Source organism: Chenopodium quinoa, unplaced genomic scaffold (genome assembly GCF_001683475.1).
Source record: "Chenopodium quinoa cultivar QQ74 unplaced genomic scaffold, ASM168347v1, whole genome shotgun sequence".
Lineage (NCBI taxonomy): Eukaryota > Viridiplantae > Streptophyta > Magnoliopsida > Caryophyllales > Amaranthaceae > Chenopodium > Chenopodium quinoa.
The window spans coordinates 4,205,503-4,221,504 of NW_018742798.1; the positions used below are offsets into that span (position 1 = coordinate 4,205,503).

The following is a 16,002-nucleotide window of genomic DNA, read 5'->3' on the forward strand; positions in this document are numbered from 1 at the left end:
ATGTTCTAAATTTTAAAATGTGTGTTTTAAGATTTTTAATTATATGTTCCAAATTTTAAAGTGTATGTTCTATTTTTTTATTAGTATGTTTTAAATTTTTTACTCACACTTTCTATATTCTATATCAGTTTGTTCTAAATTTTTATTCACATGTTCATAATCTTAAACAGATGTTCTAAATTTTACTCATATGTTTAAAATTTCATAAAGTAGATTTTATAAATTTTTAATCACTTGTTCTAATTCTTAAATCAAATTAAACATATTACTCAGATGTTCTAAATTATTAATCAGATGTTGTAAATTTTAATTTCAGACACATGTTCTAAATTTTTACTCGTATGTTCTAAACTTTTGCTCACATGTTCTAAATTTAAAATCAGTTCTCATATAAGTATGAATTCTCACATATGAACCTATTCTCACCGGGTCCCTCCCCTATATATATATATATATATATATATATATATATATATATATATATAATTAAGGTGAGAACTCAGGTGAATAATGAGAACTAGGAACTAATCTAAGCCTTTGGTTTAGTTTGTTCCGACGGATGAGATCTTACCCGACTCATCAATTGCATATTTTGTAAATATAGCTTTGATGGTTTCTGGTCTTCTTTCGGTTCTTTATTTTTCTTTTTTACTTTCTCTCTCGTCTTCTATGTTCTCTCTAATCCCTTGTTTGATTTTTGTTTCACATTAGCGAATAGCGATACAAGTTCAATTCAAATTTCTTCTCTATACTCATCTTTCACCTAATTGATCCAAAAAATTTGATGATATTTCGTTGTTTGAGGTATGCAAATTTTTTCTTTATTTTTTAGGGTTTTGGTTGAATTTTTAATTTATATCCTGATTTGTTCAAATTAGTGCTAATTATGATGATATTTTTATAAGGTTCCTTTAAATTTTGGTGCTTTAAAATTATATGTTTCCTAATTTGCAATTTTGTTATTAAATTTCGCTATATACCCGTCAAATCTTCATTATCTATCAGTTCGTCATCACTGATTTTCATCAAATGCTTAACTACTTACTTGAATCTGAAGTAATGTCTGAAATTTGATCCAAATTGTCAATTTTTCTGTGTAATTTGTCGAATTTATGTTGAGAACTCTTAAAATTACAAGTAAACTTTGTAAATTTTGTTTAATTTTATAATTTCTATGTTTTTACGTTTTATTGTAATTGCAAATTTACTTTTATCTTTGAAGCATAGAAAAATGTCTGATTATATAATAGTTTTATGTAATGTGTACTATTAAACTATTAGATCAATTTTTTTTTATCAAATTCCATCTTGAATTTGCAGCTTAAATTTTAAGTTGATAAGAAATTCGGCATGAATGTGGTCACTGATTGGTTATTAGAGAAAGCAATAATGGCTGAAAATTTTCTTGCCTCACTTGTTTTGTAGGGAATGCTACTGATAATGAGATAGAAGAAGATTTTTCTCCTGTTTGTGAAGGTTGATTCAACGAGACATCGCCAACACGCCAAGGATTCTGTAACAATCCTTACCCCTGATGAATATTATGTGTTAAAGTAATAGAAAATTAGGCTAAAGTAAACAAAGTAGCCTTAAAAGTAAAGTAAATTTTAGATAATGGAGGCTTTTGTTAGCCCTTGAGAAGAAATAATGTGTCAGAAAGAATCACTTTATAACAAACATACATGATTTAGGATTTAAGGTTTGGAATTTTACGTTGGATGCATTGTAAAATTAGGTATAATTATCATTTGTTTTGTTCTCTTAGATTTGACATTATTACACTTCTTATTCTGGATAGTTAGCTTGTGTAGTATACCAAGTATAAACTTTGTATTGTAACATAGTCCATCCTATTCCCTATTGATAAAAGTTATCAATGTAGTTGTACAACTATTTTGCTTTGGAAATTTTGATGTGTTATTTAAGATCTCATTATGTCCTTTGAGTTAATTGGGAATATTTATAATAGAAGCATGGTTTGTAATGTTAGAATATCATTTCATTTGAAAAATGATTCTAGAAAATAACAGCATATCTGAAGCTTGTGTGATATAATTGATATAACAATATACTCTTCGAAAAAATAGATTAGTGCATGCATTTTATAATGATATGGTTGAAATGAGATATAATGAGACAGACTCCATATTTCTGTAGCAGCAATAATGCATTCAAAAAGGGATTGCAGATTATTCGTTTGATTTGATTTAAATAATACATATGATTTGAATTTTTTATTCAGTACCTCCCTAATTCAGTTCCTCCCTCATATTATTTGTTTGATTTATACTTGATTCGATTTTCTTATTCTAAATTTGTTCGATTGAGTTTTCAGTTTGATATACCTGAATTTAAGTTTTATGCTCTTTAAATTGTTTGATTGTTTAAGTTAGTGTGTTATAATTGTGCTATGAGCCTTTGACTATTGGGATTTATTATCCTTGTTGAAATCATATTAGGTAAAATTTATTAGATTGTTGATTATTAATTTTAATTTTGACAGTCTTTGGGATGTGTTGGAGTATGGATTGTGTTTGAGGCCTTTGAAAATCTTAGCTATTTGAGCAACTAAGAACTATCTAAAACCCCCAGTGAGTGTACATATACTTTATAGATTATTTTATTTACTTATTATATGGTTTGGTTTACTTTTGAGTAATTTTATTTACAATGCAGGACAATATAATGTACATGCTGCTTCATAAAACTGCATTTGAAGTTATTTATGTTGCACCATAGTATCTGCATCTATATGCTTACATTGGATTTTATTGCTTTGGTTGGGAATTTTTTCCTTTTTTTTGTTGCTAGATGGGCCTTTCTGTTGGATGTTTTTCTGTATGTTCTTTTTTTTTTGTAGATTTTGATTGATTGTGCTTCAATGCACTGAGATTAAGATCTTGTAAGAACCACCTTTTGTATTATTGGGCTGATGCGGGTTAGAATAGTATAGGGTGTGTGAGGTTGGGGTGGTTGGGCTTGGTATTTGGTTATGTCTATGTGTGTTGCTGGAAGTTGTGTAGGGAACTTTTTGTGTGGGGCTGTTGTTGGATAGAAATAGCGACGGTATTACTATATTGAAACAAAATGATTCAAATTACCCTGCAGTTCCCTCCTTTCTTTTCCTTCCTGCCATGCTTCATGTTTGTAACCCTAGTCATGGAAAGATGTATCCTAAGAAACTTATCTTTTCTTGACACTCTAACCATGCACTATAATATAGCCAGAAAAAGAGAAAAATTATAAATTAATTGAAGAATGACAAAATTTCTCTACAATGTGTAGACACCTACTTTCGGCCTCTTGCCCCGATAGGAAGTGCGATGATGTTACAAAAATCCGTTCTTCATGCTAGATCAAAATTGAAGTGTTTATGGACTATGAAATGCATTATGAATTATATCAAAACCCATATTTAAGGCCAAGTTATCTTATATCCTTTTCCGATTACTAGTTTGGCTTAAAACGTGCTCATACATGTTTAAACTTTATTAATAACGGACCCAAATGCGTCAAATACAATGATTCGATCCAATGGATCTTACATTGTAGAAAACCGAGCCAAACAGATAAACTAAAATTCATATTTCCGTTCATGGCCAATTTATATGGATGGCCCTTTCAAAGATCTTTCTAACGGTATATTATAATCCCAATTACGAGTTAAAACGAAGAAGTTATGATCAAAACATTGAATCGGGGCCTTAAAATCAACACCCTTGTACTTCAAAAGCTATATCTTTTGATCCATAATATATTTTAACCTAATTCTAACGGAATTAGAAAGTAGACATTGAGTGCTTTCCAATGATATCTCACACGCCTTAATCCGACTTTGCAATAAAAGTTATGGAAGTTTTAAAAAACGCGTTTTCGTGTAAGGCAAACCGCGCCGAGCGCAACTTAGTGAGATGCGTGCGCCACCCATCGTGACTCAGAGAGTTGCGTGTGCCACCTGACAGCGCGGCTCTAAAACCCTAAATATGGATTCCTACGCCTATAAATAGTGGTCTTTGTTCAACCCTAAAGGGGACAGAAAAATCAGAATTCAAAACCCTAAATTCTGAAACCCCCAATCTCTCAAACCCTACCTCTTACTATCATACTACTTTTCTTCTCTCTTCCCAAATACTTTCCAACCCTAATTGAATCCATTGAAGCCCTTGGAGGTACAAAGAAGAAGTAAGGTCCATAAACATCTATAACAGAGATCTAAGCATACAAAGAAGAACGGTAGTTTCCTGAGCATTTAGATAAATCACTTTTCTTTTCTTGTTTAAATAACTTTAATTGATTAATTAGTGTTGTTTGACCACTTAAACAAACTTTTAATTAACTAATTAATTCACATAGTATTCTTTCGTTAATCAAGACTAGAATTTGATAATTAATTATTGTTTTTATCACTTAAGACAAGACGAATATTGTTTATTTTTGTTCTTTTCACGAATTTTAATTAAATAAGAATAACGACTTTTGCAATGTAATTCCTACATAATTGACGTGTGTAAATAAAATAAACTAACTTAATTTTTAGGTATTACGTTGCATATATTGTTAAATGATAAAATTGTGAAAACGAAAGAGCTACTAGAGGCCGCACTAGAGCTAGAATAGCAATTCCTCCCTAAAAGGAACGTTATTTTAGTACCCTCGCTCCCTGAACTCTTCTTTGGTACACGTAGACCAATTTGGGCATGGGTAAAATTATGATTCGTGCTAAATATCCCTTGAACTCTACTTGGGAGAAAGACATGAACGAGGTTTATGAGTTTTCCTAAAACTCATTGGCGACTCCTTACTTGTTTCTTACAAAAAAGCGTAATGATAGGATCAACTCTAATTCAAGGTCCCCCAAACAATCAAGAATTCAAATCCTAATACACCCTAACAAGTGTAAAGTTCTAAGATTTTAAAGGGACATGAGCATTTAAGGAGAAGGATCCCCTACGATAGGCACGCCCTCCTTACAGTGGCGACTCCAGTGGGGGCTTAGAGGTTACAAGATTAATTTTTAATTATGGTCCAAGGTTTCCAACACTAGGTTGCCTATGGGTTGTAACGAGAATTAACTTGGGTAATCTCTAATTAGAGAGCGAGAATTAAACGCATAATATCTTCCGTTTTCACAAAAGGAAAAACCAAACAAGCAACATTGCATCATGCATAATCATCACACTTTAACCCGTTGGGGATTGGCTCATTGATTAGGCGTTTCCAATACTAGGCTTCTATCTCAAAATCAATAAAATTCATCCCACCCATATCACCAACAAAATGTAGGGAGGGCTATGTCATGGGTCAAGGTGTTGAGTGATTGATTCGTGCATCGTCCCTTAAGATATGATACCTTTGGATACCCAAGCCTTGACCTTAGAATAGCATTATATGCTTTGACGGTTCCTTTTATGTGTTTATGTGACTGTTTGAATATGTGCTTATTATGTGCTTCGTGTCTAATCTAATTAATTCCAACTTGCTACCGAGACATAATAAAAAAACAAATCGCAAAAAATTTGGTTCGACAAAAAAAAAAAGTCGAACCTACCAAGTGGCCCGCGCAACTGTCAAAGTTGCGCGCGCCCTCCAAGCGCAGGTCCAGGAGTTGCGTGCGACCCTTCCGGCAACTCTACGTCTTGCACGCGCCCACTGTTTAGCATTGACTTTGACTCGTTACAAGCAATTTTATACGAAGAAAATGATATTACCGTTTCAAGGTTAATCGTTAAATAGGTGCTAATGATATCTCTTTGGCTAACAATGTTTTCTAACTTAGTTGTTTTTTTAATTGTTCTTCTTTTCGTTTTTTTAAAAAATCTTTAATCATTCTTTGTTTTTAAAAAAAATAAAAAAAAAACGTCTTTTAATCGTCCTTTTCATTTCCCACCATAAAAAAGTCTTTTATCGTCCGTTATGCGTTTTTTCGCAAAAAAAAAAAAAAAAAAAAAAAAACAACCGCGTGTGGCAGGTGCTACTGTTGAAGTCGCACTTTTCACCTTAGCGCAAGACGGAAAATTGCGCACGATAATGTTTTCGATTATGAGGATTCATTACGTACTTTATGATCGAACTAATGACATTACTTCTCCTAAGATTCGTCATTAAAAGGTCGCATCTTTTGATAGGGCGTCATCAATATTCACATTCTTAAACGTGCCTATTTCCATGGTCATCATCTTTTAGTCGTAATTAGTCAACCTTGACTTAAGAGCATAATTTATTTACCTTTACTATGGCTTAATAAGAAAATCCCGAGAACCTTACTTGGGATGATTGCCTCTAAAAAAAAAAAAGGGAAGCAAAAAAAATGGAACAAAGAAAAAATCAAAAAATCGTTCTGATAATGAATGATAAAACCGATAAAATGATTTTATTATTTCTTGGATTTTACATTCAGAGGCCATCGTTCTTTTTAAACAAATAGTAATATACTATCCTTTAAAGAAGAGCAATATGAGAATTATAATAAAAAAAAAAACACACAATAAAGATCTCTATTGTAATCTAAATGATCAACAAATACCATATTTCTAGTATTTTGATCTTTTGAGGGAGTGTACTAAGGTTACTACTATTTCTAAAAATTTGATGAGCATGTTAACCCAACTTTCCCTTTCTTTTTCTTCTACTTTTTTCAAAAACAATGCATTTAAAGTTCAATCCTTAGATGATTACCTTGTTGAAGTCAACACAAATCATGACGTTCCATTGTTCGTGAATTTTTTGACATTTTTTTCATTAACAAACTTGCTTAAAGTGAATTCGTATTACAGGGATAAAAAAAAGAAAGAAAACCATCATTTTGACTTTTGATCGTTGTTTGAATGCTTGGCAAAAAAAGTTTAAGTAAACGCACACAATTTCTCGTGATACATATTACTAGACCATCTTCCACATTCGTGTACTAGTCAAATTATGGGTGACAAAGTAACATTGGAGAAACTTAGAGCGGAACTGCAAAACCTAAAGACCCTGCGAGAAGAAGAAGCCCAAATGAAGGCTCATTCAAAAACAGAAAAAGGCTAAAATAAAAGCAGAGAAAGAAAAAGAAAACATTTTGCAAAAAAAAAGCAAGAGCCGAAAGAGTAGAGGCCTTGGAGAAACTTGTCCTTTGATCTAGCTCAGGGAATAAGTATTTGAATTATGAGCTTGCACCACAACCTAGTGGCAAGACTCTCCCAGAAAAGTTCTTGACTACGGATTTACTAACCTTTAAGGTTACAGACAATCCAGGACTCACTTAATGAGCTTTATTGGTATTATGGAATTGAAAGGGGTTGAGCATAGCTTATATGCATGTACTTTTCCTATTTCATTGGACCTAATTGCTAGATTATGGTTTTATAATCTCGATGAAAAACAAACTTCCACTTGGAGTGACATTGTAAAAGCGTTTTTAGCCCAATATGGAGATAACATTAAGCTCATAACTACCTTGCGCAATCTTGAATTGCTTAAGCAAGGGGAAGAAGAAGGCTTTATGGACTTCTTTTCCAGGTGGCGATCAAAGGTTGCTCTTCTTTCACAAAGACCTCCGGATCATGAACTTGTCCCTAAGTTCATCGACAATATTTCTCCACCATACAAGTGTCATTTACAATACCTTGGTTTAGACACATTTCAAAAAGTCTATACTGTGGGAACATTAATTAAAATGGACTTGATAAATGAAACCATGAATCCTATAGATGGACTAAATTTCTAGAGAGGATTTCGCCTACGTTGGAAACGGACAAAGCTCGAAGACGCAATCTCAAGAAGTTGTCAACAATTCAAGAAATAACACCTTAGGTCTTGTTTTGTTTCTTTTTCTTTTGTTTTCTTTATGATGAACTAAGAGATTCATGTCGTCGAATCTACTTATTATGTACTCTCATTAATTAATGAATAACAATTATATTCTCAAGTACGTCTATCTTGTTTTCTTTTCAATCTCTTTGTTGTTATTAGCTCGAATAAAATAAAACACATACATGCATACAGGCAATATAAAAAAAGGGCATACATACTCTACATTTTAAGAATCTTGATGAGCTTTGGCTTACAAGATGTATTGAATGAAAAAGGCCCATCTTTTGGCCCATTCATAAGAGATATGATGATTACACCAACACATGAGGCAACTTGAAACTCCACGTAGATAATTTCATGTTAATAACCTTAGAATAATCCATCTTTTGTTATCCCTTTTGAGCTTCGTCAATTGAGCCTTATTCAACCTACATTGCTCCAAACCTTGGGATGGGAATGGTGCAAAGAGATACAATGAAAAAGTTGGGGGAATGAAACATTAGAGGAGGATACAAAGTTAGTATGAACCCAAAAAAGGAAAGATTGAATGCAAATAATTCTAAACCCAAAACCAAGCTTGTCAAAAAGGAAAAAAGAAAGAAAGAAAGAGAGGGAAGACAAGAAAAAAGCACCTAATGTAGGAGCTGTCACACAAAGTATAAAAGTTTTAATTTGAGAAGCACCAAAAGTAAGGGATTAAGGGAGTATACTTAACGCTGTCCATTCTTCATAACCCCAAGCCTAGCCACATTACAACCTTGGAAAGGCCCTCCTTGAGGTAGACCATAACCATGTACCAAAATCATCGTTGCATGAAAATGGACAACCTTAGGCCTTTACACATATGGACCTAGTATTGAGTAGTTATGCCCATACAAAAAATGCATGAAGTGTTGAGTAATGATTACAAAATCATATAAAAAAATAAAATGATTTGCATGATTTGATAGCCATTAGCTTGATGACACCATTTTAGTAAAACAATCGAATCAAACTAAATTCGATGTTTTCCATATCTTTTGCTAAGAAAAATGAGATTACTACCACTTTAGAAAAACAATCATCTTATTTTATTTTAATAATAGGTCTATTTATTACCAAGGTGATTCAAGTTCTATATACATTTTCTTTTAATAATAGGCATTTTTTGTTCATTTCTTTTTTAGGGGGGTAAGTCGGGTGATCCCTCCCTTTGGTGAACTAAAATTTCAAAAATGGTAATAATTTTTTTCTCCATGGAGGCTAAAAAAAAGCCAGGACATCCCTACTTCCCTCTATTTACAGATTTGAACATGTTAATTTTGTTTCAAAATCAATGTCATGCAAGATTATTACGAACCATCATAATAACTTTAAATGACAAATGGAAGAACATTACTTCCTACTTGATCAAACAATTCATGATGAACATTTGCAAAATCCCAAAAATTGGAAATACAAATCTTAAGACTCTAAATAAACATGAGAAACATCCCCTGGCATATGCATACATGAATTCCGAAAGCCACCTAAGCCTACACTTGGGGGCTACAAAACTATAGGTCTCACCTTAACTTACAGTTTGAAATGATTTTATAAATTATTCTAACACTACATCAAACCTAAGTTTAATAAATATTCATTCTCAAACTACGGTGCGTATTTAATGGGAAGAACTTCACTTTCAATTAACAAAATATGAAAACGATGACAAATACTAAAAAGAAAAATATAAACAAAATTAGATATACAAAAATTTGCTCAAATTTTCATAGCTTTTTTGAAATAAATTGCAAATTACAACTTACCTTCATCATTCATGGACAAAGAAGTCACACTTTATTACGAGCTAGACTTTTCTTTTCATTTTGGGTCCAGTTTTTAAAATAATATGATTATGTATTTTGCATATTAGAAAAAGTTGCTTCATTTTATTTCCAAAACAAACTTTCATTAAATTGGACCTTCTCCAAATTTTGAATTCTAGTTCAAAATAACATGTTTCTAATAAACAAAAATAGCCTTCAAAGTTTCCTTTCTAAATTTTTAATTCATTTTGCAACTGAATAAATTTTCACATTCTCAACAACCGTTTGGATAATACATGTATATACATAAATATTTCCAAAAGGAATAAACTAGGATTCGACTTCTCCTTGACTCGAACTTGTTCTCGCCTAGTCATCCGGCGAAAAATGGCTTAGGGATGGTAAATGGACCACCTATAAGACTAAAATCAAAGACTGATAAGAACAAAGAAAATATTTGATGTTCTAAAACCAACTTTGAGAATAAAATCACCGCAATGATCTTTACAAACGTTAAGACATTAGGTAAAGATTACTAAACCTTAACCACAATTATTTTTGGTTTATAAAACTAGCAAGGAACTAACTTGCTTCCTTAAACATAGCCTTAGCTAAAAGGCGTTAACCATGTCAGTGTCCTATAATATTCTCAAAAACACAAAAACATGGGATACATAGACTTATTCCAACATCATGATGATATGAATGGCCTAAACAAAAGCAAGTCATTAGTACTACCCCAAATTGGGGGCTCCAAGACTTGTGAAATAGCAAGAATTCGCATAACCCGACACATGGGGGCTCCAATATTCACCATAAACAAACTGAGATATTCATGCCATTTAAGTTACTTTCGAATCACCTAAACTACAAATGATTTACGTAGATCTCGAGCCTTACAATTTTCAAACGCGTCACATTGATTTAATAGTCATTTTGTTCCTTTGAAAACTAAGTTTTCAACTAAACTTGGCCATAGACATATAACATATTCAAGCCATTTTCAAGTTCAACTTCAAAAATTAATCTTAGTGTATAATTGTTGTTTCAATACTTCAATTCACTCTAAAGATTAGAGAGTAAAACTAGTATAGAGCAAAAGAAACAAAATCATGAGTTTCAAAATAGAATTCAAATGCATACAACATACTTGCTCATACGAAAGTTTAACACTCTATCATTCATCGTGAAAATTTGTATCAAAACACTTCATTAACAACAATTTCATGAGTTAGAATAAAAGACTCCTAAAAACTAAAATTAAGAGGTCTTCATTTTTCTCCATTGTTGCACACAAGGAGGATGACATCTACTTTCTTGAGCTTTAAATTAGTAACAAAATTTGAACTCAAAAGAAAGAATTTGAAAGTAACGAGAACAGAGGAAAAAATTGAACAACAGTTCATTTTCCCTCTTACTTGTTCTAACGAACGACCAATATTACTGGACTAAGCATATTTCATTTGTTAAATGGTCAAAACGATTTATACACACCAGTTTAATCGTGTCTAAGATCCTAGTTGTTATCATAATAAGATGAAACACAGGATTTCTAGACCCATTTCAAGCAACATGAAAGGGTCTAATTATTAAAATCAAACAAGTCATCGAAGTCACCCAACATTGGGGGCTACAATATTCGAAAAAATAAAATGGGGGCTCAAAAGCCCGAAATATAACCAAGCTACACCTGTTCGATGATGTCTTCAAGAATTTCCTAAACTAACTAGTTTGGTGCAAATCTTGAAATCACGGTTTTATAAGTGAATAATAATAACTATCAGTTATTTTTATCATTGATAAAACCAATTTTGCAATTTGAGCATAAACACAAGTCGCAAGAACAATTTCATGCCATTATCAAAGTTCAAAATTTATTTCTAATTTTAATGCATAAATGTTGTTATATACATTTCAATTTACATTAAAATTTATAAGTATAGTCCATGTAAGCAAAAAAGAAAAGTTCAAGCACAAATTCAAAATTAAATGAACAAAAAAAACACATATATGCTTGTATATGCTCATATTGGATAAATACTTTACCACTTCACATGAAACTTGTTGCAATATATTGCTTAAACATATCACAACAACATAAAACAAACAAGTTCATGAAAAACAAGTCGAATCGAAAGTCCCCAACTTCTAAAAGTTACGAATTCTAATTCGACTTTCTATATTTTATTGACCAAGTTCAAATTCTGGTACAATAAAAGGAGCAAGATTTACTTTCATTAGCTTCAAACAAAAATACACGAGCTTTTTAGAGAGAAAGAAGCGGGAAAGGCAAAGGAAGGAAAGAGAGATAGCGAAATGAAACATCGCACTTAACAATTTTCTTTTTGCTGATTTAAATGTCGCGAGCAACTCAATCAGTTGCGCATGACAGCCAATGGAACTCAAAATGATGCGCGCACCTGGCCAATGCGAGCCACTAAGTTGTGCGCGAATACTGGTCACTAAAAGACCAGTGCTTTGATTTTGATTCGTTTGATTTATTTTTAACGGTTTTTGCTCGTTGTTAGACGTAATGGCGTGTAAATTATCAAAATCTTTTTTATTTACTTTGCATCTTATAGTTTATTTTTCTTCTTTGGTAGTTTTTTTGCACTAATCTGCATGCACACCGTGCTTTGTGCCTGCCCTAAGCATACGTTTTGGACATTTTTAAGGAGCGTGTCTTAAGACGTTCCGTAGTGGTGCTTTATGTAAAAGCTCCCATAGACAAGTTTGCCATTTTACTGTATTGACTTTAGAAATGTCACGTTCTTTTCTTTCTTTTTGGCGTCCATAGCAAAAAGGAGGCGTTATCATACAGCGTCAAATTGTATGGCGTAAAATTTCACCTCTTCCCAGCAACGTGATCTACCTCTTGTAACTAAAACGGTAGAATTTCTGTCTTTCTATAGGCATTAGCTAAAACGAGTCGACTGGCGTGCTGAACCAATCGAGAACAAACGCTTCTCAATTGGAAGAAAATACGATAGTTATTGAGCTTACTGGCTTACTGGACCGTAAGGGTGTCCGTCCACCCCTTATATAAAGAGCGATGTGTGATGTCGCATCTATTTAGGCACATACCCGCAGTCCTGAGACACGTGTTTTCATCTTGTGGACAAAACTGCTGAGAGAGTTGCCAATTTTCTTCTCTCTCACTGGATTTGGATATATGCCTCCAGTCCTGAGACATGTATTTCTATCTTATGTACATCGAATACTGCGTTTTGACAAGTGAGTGTCAAGAACTTTATTCACGTGTTAGGCTAAGAATGCCAAAACACCTCTCCTTTTATCATCTTTTTAACTTGTTAAAATCACACTTAAGTTTCAATGACTTATCGAGGGACTTTTGATCAACGATGCCATAATTGAGAGGATATCATCCTCTTTAATCTTTTTAAACCGATATCTTCTTCTAACATGACATCACCCAAGACAACCTTTGCTTGTAAAAGAGTTCTACAATTGCAAAGGATCAATCTAGATTATTTAGCGTGTTAAGACTAGAAAATACTTTTTCTAGCCTAAATAGCTACTTGTCTCAAACATTTAGCGCATCGAGGATAGTTTCGACATTCTCAATGCTACTGAAAGATTACTTATCTCTAAGGAACTTCGCAGAATGAGTCTCGGATTTATTTCCTTAACTACTTTGATCATCGTCTATTCTAGACTTGATCAAAGTGGGGGCTTATTGTAGACACCTACGTTTGGCTCTTGTCCGGACAGGAAGTGCGATGATGTTATAAAAATCCGTTCTTCATGCTAGATCAAAGTTGAAGTGTTTATGGACTATGAAATGCATTAAGAAGTAAGTTAAAACCCATATTTGAGACCAAGTTATCTTAATTCCTTGTCCGATTAAAAATAAGTCCTAAAACGTGCTCATACATGTTTAAACTTGATTAATAACGGACCCAAATGCGTCAAATACAATGATTCGATCCAATAAATATTACATTGTTGAAAGCCGAGTCAAACAGATAAACCAACAATAATAATTCCATGAATGGACTATACAGATGGATGACCCTTTCAAAGATCTTTCCAACGGTATATTATGAGTCCAATTTCGAGTTAAAAGGAAGAAGTTATGATCAAAACACTAAACCGGGCCCTAAAATCGACACCCTTTCACTCCAACAGACATATCTTTTGATCCATAACATAATTTAACCTAATTCTAATGGAATTGGAAAGTAGACATTTAGTTCTTTCCAATGATAGCTCACACGCTTTAATCTGACTTTGCAATCAAAAGTTATGGAAGTTTTGAAAAACGCGTTTTCGTATAAGGCAAACCGCGCCGAGCGCAACTCAGTGAGTTGCGCGCGCCTGGCGCGCGCAAATCATTGAGATGCGCACGGAACCCAGCGTGACTTAGAGAGCTGCGCGCGCCACCAGACGGTGCTACTCTAAAATCCTAAACCTAGATTCCTACGCCTATAAATAGGGGTCTTCGTTCAACCCTTTGGGGACAGAAAAATAAAAATTCTAAACCCTAAATCGTGAAATCCCTAATCTCTCAAACCCTATTACTGTCATACTACTTTTCTTCTCTCTTGTTGAAGCATAAAGCTTTTGATGATGAGGAACTTAAACTAAAGCAAACTCAACTAATAAAGGTTTTCAAGTGTTTGATTAGTTTAGGTGAAGTTGATCGTGGTGATGGAAGAAGTAGTTGGAACTAAGAAGACATGAAGAGATCTTTATCAAAGAAGTTAAAAACAAATCAGAAGAAGAGTTCTCTAACAAGAACTAGTTCTCTAACAAGAACTGAGTTCCTTAACAGGAACTTGAAGACAGCAAGCTGAGGTTCTTTGGTGGAACTTAACAAGCTTGGAGCCCAAGTAATCTGGCTGAACAAAAGCGCGGTGCAGCTATTAATTTATTTAAGGCTTTTATCTTTCTAGATTATTGTTAATATGTTAAGTAGGTTATTGCACGAAATTTATTAGAAGCGTGACAAGTTAGCTTGGTAAATAAAATAAAACGGAAAATAATAAAAGATAGATTTTAAGAAAAGATTTTCTAAAAGTTTTATTTCCTTTAAATCGGTTTGTTAAAAAGATAATTCTTTTTAACAAAATATCTTTTTATCTTTATTTTCCGGAAAAGATTTTATTCATATGATTTACATAAAACCGTGTTTTAAAGATAAGTTAAGTTAACTTATTTATCTTTTAGAAAACCTACTTTCTATACGAGTGTGACTTGTATAAATAGTAGAGAGCAAAATGGTTTTAGGTTTTTGTGAGTTTATGTGTGAAGAAATCTCTGTGCGTAATTGAGTAAGTTTACCAAGCTTCTAACTTTTCATATTAGTTTCGGATTTTGTGCATTGCTTGCCCAACATACTAGGTGTCGTATTCTTGTATTGGGTTGGTTATTTGGGTGTGTTTATCGTTTATATCATACATAGTTTTGTAAGCTTCGTGGTGAGGCTAAGTGTTTGTACTTTGGCAGTACGTGTAGTACTTTGGCAGTACGAGTGAATCTAAGTGTGGTGCTTAGGTTGGATAGGATAGGGTCCTATCAAGTAGCAATTCCAGTGAGAAACTTGTGAAACTAAAGCTCTGTGTCTAATAGGCTGTAACTTGGTGTTTGCCCTATTATAGTGGAGTTTGTGTGTTTGAAATCCCTAAGGCAGGGTCGAGGTTTTACTTCCTGTTGGGCCCTAGAAGGTTTCCTCGTAAAATCTTTGTGTGCTTTTAAGTTCCTATATGCATTGTTTATTAATCCGCGAAAAGTAGACATTAGGAACTCGATACAATTCACCCCCTCTCTTGTATTAATCGTCTCAACTAACAATTAGTATCAGAGCAAGGTTCTCACGTGTAAGCAGATAACTTTGCTGAGTAAGTTCCTGGAGAGATGAATTACAAAGAGAAGCTAGAAGAAGGGTATTCCACCCAACGTCCACCCATGTTCAATGGTAAGTTTTACACCTAATGGAAGAACAGGATGGAGATCTTTATTAAGGCAGAAAATTACCAGGTTTGGCGTGTTATTGAAACTGGTGATTTTGAAATAACTGCAACCAATGACAAGAACGAGGTAGTTCCTAAACTTATTTCTGATTATGATAAAGAAGACTATCAGAAACTTGAATTAAATGCTTTAGCTATAAAGTATTTGCACTGTGGACTTTGACCTCATGAACATAATCGTATCATGGGATGTAAGTCTGCAGAACAGATTTGGGATCTACTAGAGGTAACTCATGAAGGTACCAATGAGGTAAAACGTTCTAAAATTGATTTGTTGATGTCTAGATATGAAAGGTTTGAAATGCAATCAAAGGAATCTATAGAGGAAATGTTTACTAGGTTCAATGATATTATTAATGAACTGAATTCTCTTGGCAGACACATTCCTATTGATGAACAGGCTAGAAAGATCTTAAGGAGCCTACCACAAG

At 33.2% G+C, this 16,002-nt stretch overlaps 1 long non-coding RNA gene across 1 annotated transcript; it reads left to right on the plus strand.

Annotated features, from left to right (window-relative positions):
- Positions 1–597: 597 nt before the first annotated feature.
- On the plus strand, positions 598–1,932 carry LOC110724984. Its single transcript, XR_002512115.1, has 2 exons — positions 598–804; positions 1,426–1,932. It is a non-coding gene; the product is annotated as an uncharacterized LOC110724984 (long non-coding RNA).
- Positions 1,933–16,002: the final 14,070 nt, after the last annotated feature.